Source organism: Pseudomyrmex gracilis, unplaced genomic scaffold (genome assembly GCF_002006095.1).
Source record: "Pseudomyrmex gracilis isolate BER0280 unplaced genomic scaffold, ASM200609v1 scaffold_467, whole genome shotgun sequence".
Taxonomy (NCBI): Eukaryota; Metazoa; Arthropoda; class Insecta; order Hymenoptera; family Formicidae; genus Pseudomyrmex; species Pseudomyrmex gracilis.
Window position 1 is genome coordinate 86025 of NW_018021051.1, and position 8257 is coordinate 94281.

The following is an 8257-nucleotide window of genomic DNA, read 5'->3' on the forward strand; positions in this document are numbered from 1 at the left end:
TGTGTTGTTTAAAAATATTTGTTGTATTTTTGTGATAATAAAAAAAAGATAATATATTTTTGAATTCAATCATATATATTGTGAAATCAAAAGTATTGTCATTACGAGGAAATGTTGCTTAACAATCAAAGAATTAAAAGTAGANCAAACACGGTTGCAAAAGTGCAACACAGCGCGCGTCAGCAGTCCAAAGACCGCCTGAGGGATTTAGAAATCAAAAGTCAGAATGCTGAGTTAACGCGATCAATCCCTTTAAAAGATTGATCGCGGGTATCACACAACAGATCGTGAGTAGCTGTTGANAATACTGTGTGGCTCCGAGTCTATCCGGAGANTTTACTGCAGTATAGCAGCGGCTAAGTGTCAGGAATAGTGTAAACAGAATAGCGTGTAAACAGAATAACTGTANAACAATTGTAAAGAACAANGAATAAACCTAGTCAGTTTCTTAAACTCAAAAGATTCTCACTCATACCAAGACCTNTGACTCCCCGATCACAACAATATATTTTTTTATGATACATTGTTTTATAATGCATTTACATGTCAGAAGTGCTTTATCTCATGTCNAGGAAAAGTAAAGTTCAAAGCGACAATAAATAATATACTGTATGCATGTTGACAACTAACTATTTGCTGTATTGCTTACAAAACTGTTTTTTATACAAGAGAAAATTGTTTCTGGATACCCTGATCTGTGAGGGGGACAGGCCGGGTTATGTGGGACTTGCTGAGGAGTCATACCTACTAAAAATCTTTGATGGTCCGTTATGCCCTTTAGTGGGGAAATACTAAGCNTACGCTCAAGGCATGTCTTGTCCGGATTCCCCTGGCTTTGCGCAATTATTTGCACTCNTTTCCTCTTAAAGAAGGCNAAATTGCGAAACCACTTCGCATTCTNATCACATCCTAAGTGACCTTGTGCAATGAGTGGTTTGACCTCCTCCAAACTTCTNAAGTCACCTACAGAATGTTTTCCAGACACCCATACACGCATTCATCTTCGACTCTTATTGTCCTTTTGATCATCTTGGTTTGCATCCTGGTTGTTGTTGGTGTCTCCTGCATCGGCCCGCTGACGGTTGACCTTGACATATCCTTTCGGCTTCTTCTTTGTTCTGCATCAAGTATTTCGTGTACCTTTAACCTTTTGACTGCGTAGGGCGCCTATAGGCGTTCGGTGAGAGATGTTTCTCGGTGCGCAGAGCGCCTTTAGGCGCTCAAAGAGAGATGAGTTGCATTCGNAAACATTACTCGTGTATATTTTATCTTTATTGCTCATTATAAAATAAAGATANAATAACGCTCGTGTGAACACGAGTGGTGTTTCCAAACGTGACGATGGTCTCTTGATGCGTAGAGCACCGCTCGATTGGCGCGTTTTTCTTTCTGAGCGTTCCGCGGTCAAGAGGTTAAACTGTTTTCCAGTTGTCCTTACTTTGTAACATGGCTCAAATGACGAGATACAAAGACATCTCATCCTTCAGATCCAATCGCAATCGTAATGTATTGCGCATTTTATCCTACTTCGAGAAATCTTTACATGTGTGGAATAGAATGTCCTGTGCACGTCTACAATTGGCGCACAAGTCAGTNGGCGCTCGTCCTATTCGGACGTGTAAATAGGTGGTAAAACACCCGTGGCCAGTCAATAATTGAATTAGATAGAAGGTAAGAACTACGTGTAACCGATCTAACCATTGATTAAACACCGAGNTACTCGCGTTTCTAGTCGTTTTTTCAGNTCGGTGTTCTTTTAGCATAAGGCAATTCCACGCTATTCTTAAGTCTGTCGTTACAGTAACACGTGCCAGGATCACATCAAACATTTTTTCAAGTGCTCCTGCTTCTCGGTGGTCGCACAGTCGCGCATACACCTGCGCCTGAACTCGCGCCATGAGTTCTAGAGAAGGNATTCGAGCCAGCAATGTAGCTGCATGGTTTGACACAATTTAGTGAGTCTTTATAACCAGTAGTGCAATTATTCTCTGTAAGAGACCCAGAGCTCTAACAGCCTGTTTATTTTTATTAAATTTTTCGGCCCATATTAGAGCTTCGTACAATTGTAAAGCGTGCAATTGTAAAGCGTACAGCTACCTTGCTTCCTTTTATCGCTATGGCTACAAAATGCGAAGCAAACGACCAGGTCTCATCTAACTGTATTTCCAGATACGTCATAGCAGTCTTTGAGGTAACCACCACTCCCGTGATAACAACCGGAGCCACTTGTGCAGTGCAGCGTTTATTTCGGAAGAACACAGCTTCAGTTTTGTCTGTCGCTATCTGCGAATTAAGAGCTGTTATACTGTTGCATACACTTCTCAACACGATTTATCATTTCCGACACTTTCTGTGAGTTATCACCTTTTGTTGCCACCAATATATCATCAGCGTAGCACAGTATCTGACTATGTTCCGGTAATCGACACTTTAGGACCTTGTTGTAGATGAAGTTCCACACGAACGGANCGAGTACTGATCTTTGCGAAACCCCACACGATACTCTGTAATTGCACACGTCATCTTTACGTCGTGCNTATTTCATAAATTGACGGCATATAATCTTCCATGGTCAGTTGTATGCACTGAAGAATTTGCCATACTTCAAGAGCCTTCGCAATTTCTAGCTAGGGCAAAGTATTAAAAGCATTTCTAATATCCAATCCGACAGCTGCACAAATCTTTGTCTCTTAAATGTAGAACTTTACAAATTTTNGAAGAGCCGAAATAGTGTCACACGTTGATCTGCCTTCTAAATCCAAATTGCCACTGCAATAATTTGTCATTTTGTTTTATTTTGTTCTCTATTCTACAACCTATTATACATTCTAACAATTTGCCAGCCTCGTTAAGTAAACATAGCGGCTGATGTGATAAAGCTAATCTAGATGGTTTGTTCGGCTTTTGTATCAGGACCAGCTTAGCGACTTTCCAAATCAACGNAAATCTGCCTCGTTGTAGACACACGCTAAAACAACGGATAAGTCGGTCGGAAATAGTAGCTGCTAGCGCACATATCACACGCGCAGGAATTCTATCAGATCCCAAAGATGTGTTTTTTTTGTCAAAACAATGACTGCGCTCTTAAGCTCTTNGATTGTTATTATATCCGTTACAAGCCAGTTAAGGGAGTCTAATCTTACTCGTTCAGCTCTTACTTGTTGCGGAAGCAATTCTTTTATTATATTGTTTAGNGATTCTGAGTCTAGCAGTTCGGTGACAGGAATGATCGATCCCCGTATGCGTTTCATACCTGATCTATAGAGTCTTTCCCAGGGATCCTGATTTAATAACTACAGTGAATCTTTCTTAGCTCGCTGTTTGGATTTAATGATAGCAAACCTCAAATCACGCTGCAAACTGCGCAATCGAATTCTCGCACCTGCTCAACTATTTTGTCTTCNAAGCCAAACTATTTCGCGTCTAGCTTTACTATATAGTTGTATCAGATTGTCTAGCTTAGTCCATTAAAATGTTTGACGTCAGGTTGGGGTTTTCTTGATGCAAAAGGTAGCTACATCATATGCTTCTTGCAGTAGGTTTTCTTGATGCGAAAGGTAGCTATACATCATATGCTTCTTGCAGTAGGCTGGTTAACAATCTTGCACTTTCAGCATCACAGCCTCGTAGCTGCGAGGACAATCAGTCCCTTGTAATTAGCGCGGCTTGCATCAAATCCATATTCATTTGTGTAAGTGACCATCTTGGAAAGGTCGAGCCGTTGTCTGCTCTAACGTTACTTCTAGCTTTCAGATTTGATTTAGTTACCTCGAATGTTATACAAAGATGACAGACAGCGTGTCTATATCACGTACACGGAAAGTGACAAAATTCGTAAGTCAAACGTCACAACGAGATAAACAACACTTACAATTGTTATGTTCTAATTTCATAACTTTCATATAACCGTATATTAACAGATATAAAATAAACAATATTTATAATGCTGATGAAAATGGATTTAATCTTGAGATCCATTTGAGTCGAACGTTAGTGTACAGAAATAAACAGACAATAGAAGCGTCCGCACAACCTATATCATCAATGACTTATAATTACAATGACTCATAGTTACACAATAGTTTCAACAATTTTNGCAAGCGGTCNATTGCTTTCACTTTTATTCTTGGTGCTAGAAAAAATTAACGGAGAAGTTAGNTNNAAGATGAAAGAAACTTTATTTGAGCCTACTAATATTTTACACTTANTGCATTCAAATCTGACAAGCTCACATCGCAACACTTTCAAAGTGGCTGACAGAAGTTCTTACAATATTTATTTTACAAAAAAAAACATAAACAGCTCTTTTATGACATATTCTTTACTAATCGCGTTTGTCCTGAAAAATTGGCGACTTCTCGCGTACGAGTTTGGACATTGGGGACGAGCTTTTGTGACGAAGGTGAGCGGGTGCGCCAGGACCCGTTCCACCACGTCACAATATACTAGGTTGTTCAATAAGTTTTGCGGTTCGATAAGAGAGAGCGCTGCTACTAACCTAATTTTTTTTCATTATATTGCTGCACTCTTNNTATGAACATATGTAAAGTTTCAATTCAATCTGTCAAGTCATAATTTGTTCACAAGCCATTTAGTGTTGACGTGTCGCAGCTATTTTTACAATGGAAAAAATCAAGTATCGTGCAGTGATTGAATTTTTATTTTTGGAAGGATTAAGAGCAAAGGATATTCATGAAAGGATATTGAGAGTATATAGTATACTCTATATCCTTTCATGAATATCCTTTGCTCTTAATCCTTCCAAAAATAAAAATTCAATCACTGCACGATACTTGATTTTTTCCATTGTAAAAATAGCTGCGACACGTCAACACTAAATGGCTTGTGAACAAATTATGACTTGACAGATTGAATTGAAACTTTACATATGTTCATANNAAGAGTGCAGCAATATAATGAAAAAAAATTAGGTTAGTAGCAGCGCTCTCTCTTATCGAACCGNAAAACTTATTGAACAACCTAGTATATGTTATTCCTATCATGGAAAGTTTTTGAGAAAGACAAAAACGTTGTTAATTTAAAGTTTTAACTTGCTCAATAATTCAAACTAAGAATTGTCAAGCATGTCAAGATCATTGATCAAATTCAGACTGTGAGGTTGCATTTTACAATAATATAAATAATTTTAGATGTCAGGCTTTTGTAAAAATTTAGTTCACGGTATAATATTAAGACGTTGTTCCAATCAAATGTGTGATTGTGATCTAAACTTTGTTTCGAGACAACGGATAACTGTGTAGAACAAATATTATTTTTATGTTCCTTTATTCTAGTATGCAACTGCCTACCAGTCTGTCTCACATATGATGCTCAATCGNTACAATTTAACTTCTAAACTACATCCATATTANATTTGCGGGGGGTGTCGTCTTTAAGAACCCTGATTAAATTACTACGTCTGGTAAAACATTTGTAACCAATTAGGTAGTCAATGCTTTTGAATGAACACTTGACAAACTTTGATATATCTTTTATATACGGGAAACCTATAAGGTTTCTTTCACTAAGCCATTCGGCTTTTTTGTTATCAAAATCAAGTCTAGTAAAAATAATTTTTTAAATCCTAGTTTTAATACTCTCAAAAATCAAACTCAGAGGATAACTATTTTCTAATAGAGTATGAATACCAAAAATGATGTTTTCTTTATGGACATTTGGATGTAATGAGCAGGGCTCTGTCGATTAAACCATAGATGACACCTTTTTTATGGCAAAGAGGATGGTGAGAAGAAAATAAAAAATATCTCCCGGAATAAGTTTTTTTTATGAATCTAATCGATCTTAATAGAATCATTAGAGATAATAATAGAGAGATCAAGAAAATTGATATGGCGATTCTGTTTTTTTTTTAAGTGTAAATTTTAATTCCTTCCATAATACAATAGATTTGCAAATTATGCAAGTTGCTACTTTTAAGCTCAATCTTCGGAGTAGGAATTGCATTTTTCATCCCATTTTACAAGAGAGAAGTACTTGTTATGCAGCAGTATTTAAAATAAAATTAAGTAAAGTGAGGCCATTGAGCAATGTGATGAGACATCACTGTCATTGCTCAATGACCTGGTTAGGTTAGGTTGCAGGACAACAGCAGTTCTAGGAAGAATTGCTGGTTGCCACAGGTTGCGACACATTGCCGCATTGTCCGAAGTGCAACGCGGCATGTGTCGACACCGGCACCGGTAACTAGCACGGCCGTTACTAGGACCGGTGGGCCTGCTGAATTAGCGCGATCGATTTACTATAAATCGATCACGCGGATGAAGCAGGGCAGAGATCGTGAACTGACTGCTAAATTCACTGTGAGGCTCCGCAAGCCGGAGAGTGTACCGCAGTGAGTAACAAACAGCCGTGTAAGGAAAGGAACATCTAAGGAGCAATAAAGGATATTTAACTATGTTCAATAGTAGAACTTATTCTTTTCACCAACCAACCTCATCGACATCCAACATACTCGAAAAATAAAACAACCAGCGTAGTTCATTGAGAAATCACGTTCCCTGATTTATGAGCTCGCAAAATACACAGGTCGTGATTTTTGAGCTCAACCCCCGGAGTAAGAATTGCTCTTTTTACCCCATTTTACAAAAAAGAAGTACTCTAAAAATAAGACAACCAGCGTAGTTTATTGAGAAATCACGTTCCCTGATTTATGAGCTTGAAAATCGCGAACTGCGTATTGNGCGAGCTCATAAATCAGAGAACGTAATTTTCTAATGAATTACACTGTTTTATTTTTCGAGTACTTTTCTCTTGTAAAATGAGGCAAGAAGTGCAATTCTTACTCCGGGAGTTGAGCTCAAACATCGCGAACTGCGTACTTTGCGAGCTCATAAATCAGGGACCATGATTTCTCAATGAACTACTCTGGTTGTTTTTATTTTCGACTACTTCTCTCTTGTAAAATAGAGTAAAAAGTGCACTTCTTACTTTGGGGGTTGAGTTCGAAAATTTTAAACTTNATATTTTTNGAGCTCATAAATCAGAGAACACAATTTCTTAATGAACTACGCTGGTTGTTTTATTTTTGGAGTACTTTTTTCTTGTAATTTGGGGTAAAAAGTGGAATTCTTTCTTCGGGGTCAATTTGTACAGGTCGTAATGTGTGTATTTTTTATTTGTAAGGGTTTGTGTTATATTTCCGTAGCAAGTCTTTTTTTTGTGTATAGGAAAGAGTAGGTTTTCTTTTGCAAAAATACTTTTGGGGTAGTTTTGCGTGCGAAGAGTTGCAGCTCAAAAATATAAAGTAGGGTTATTTAAGAGCTCATAAATAGCTCATAATTCTGGCCTAAAGAGCAATTCGATATCTGCAGTTTTAAATGGTGGGGAAGCAGTTCAAAANGACTCAGCCCCCCCACCAAAAAATTAGAATTTCTGCTCCTCTAAACAAGCTCAAAATTTTTAACCTGGTGAGTTCAAAAGCTTATAAATAGCTCGTAATTCCGCAATAATTTTNAATCGATTNGGACAAGGTAGGGAGACTAGATCCTGAGGAGTAGGAAAATCTTTTACCGCATTAATTTGCAATAGATCTGGTTTTATCCCATCTTCGGTAATAATGTGCCCTAAGTATGTAACTTCCTTTCGGAAAAACTCACATTTTTCCGGCTGTAGTTTCAAATTATTTTCTCGAAACTGTTCGAACACATCTTTTAGTCGTTTACTGTGTTCCTCCTGACTGGCTCCATGTATCACTATATCATCTAGATATACAAAACATTTCATGCCCTGTAATCTGGACAAAACCAAGTTCATCAGTTTCTGAAACATGGCTGGCGCTTTCTTCAAACCAAAGTGCATTCTATTATATTTGTAATGCCCGTACGGTGTCGAAAATGCTGTCTTGCACTTGTCCGTTTCTTCCATGGGTATTTGATGATACCCCGTCGTCAAGTCCAGCGTGGAGAAATACTTTTAGCATTTCCCAGCTGATCCAAGATTTCCGTTATGTTTGGCAAAGGGAACGAATCTCCAATGGTTACGTCGTTTAGACGNCGAAAATCTACTACTATTCGTAGTTTTCTAACACCCGATGCATCCATTTTTTTGGTTCAACCAAAAATGGCGCATTCTACTGACTCTTGCTAGGCCGAATTATTTTATTTTCCAACATTTTTTTTATCTATTTGTTGACCTCTATCTTATGTTTCTCTACCAGTTGGTATAGNCTTACATTAATTGGCGCGGAATCGGCTCTGACTAGTATCTGATGCCTTACCGCATTTGTTTTACTCAGTGG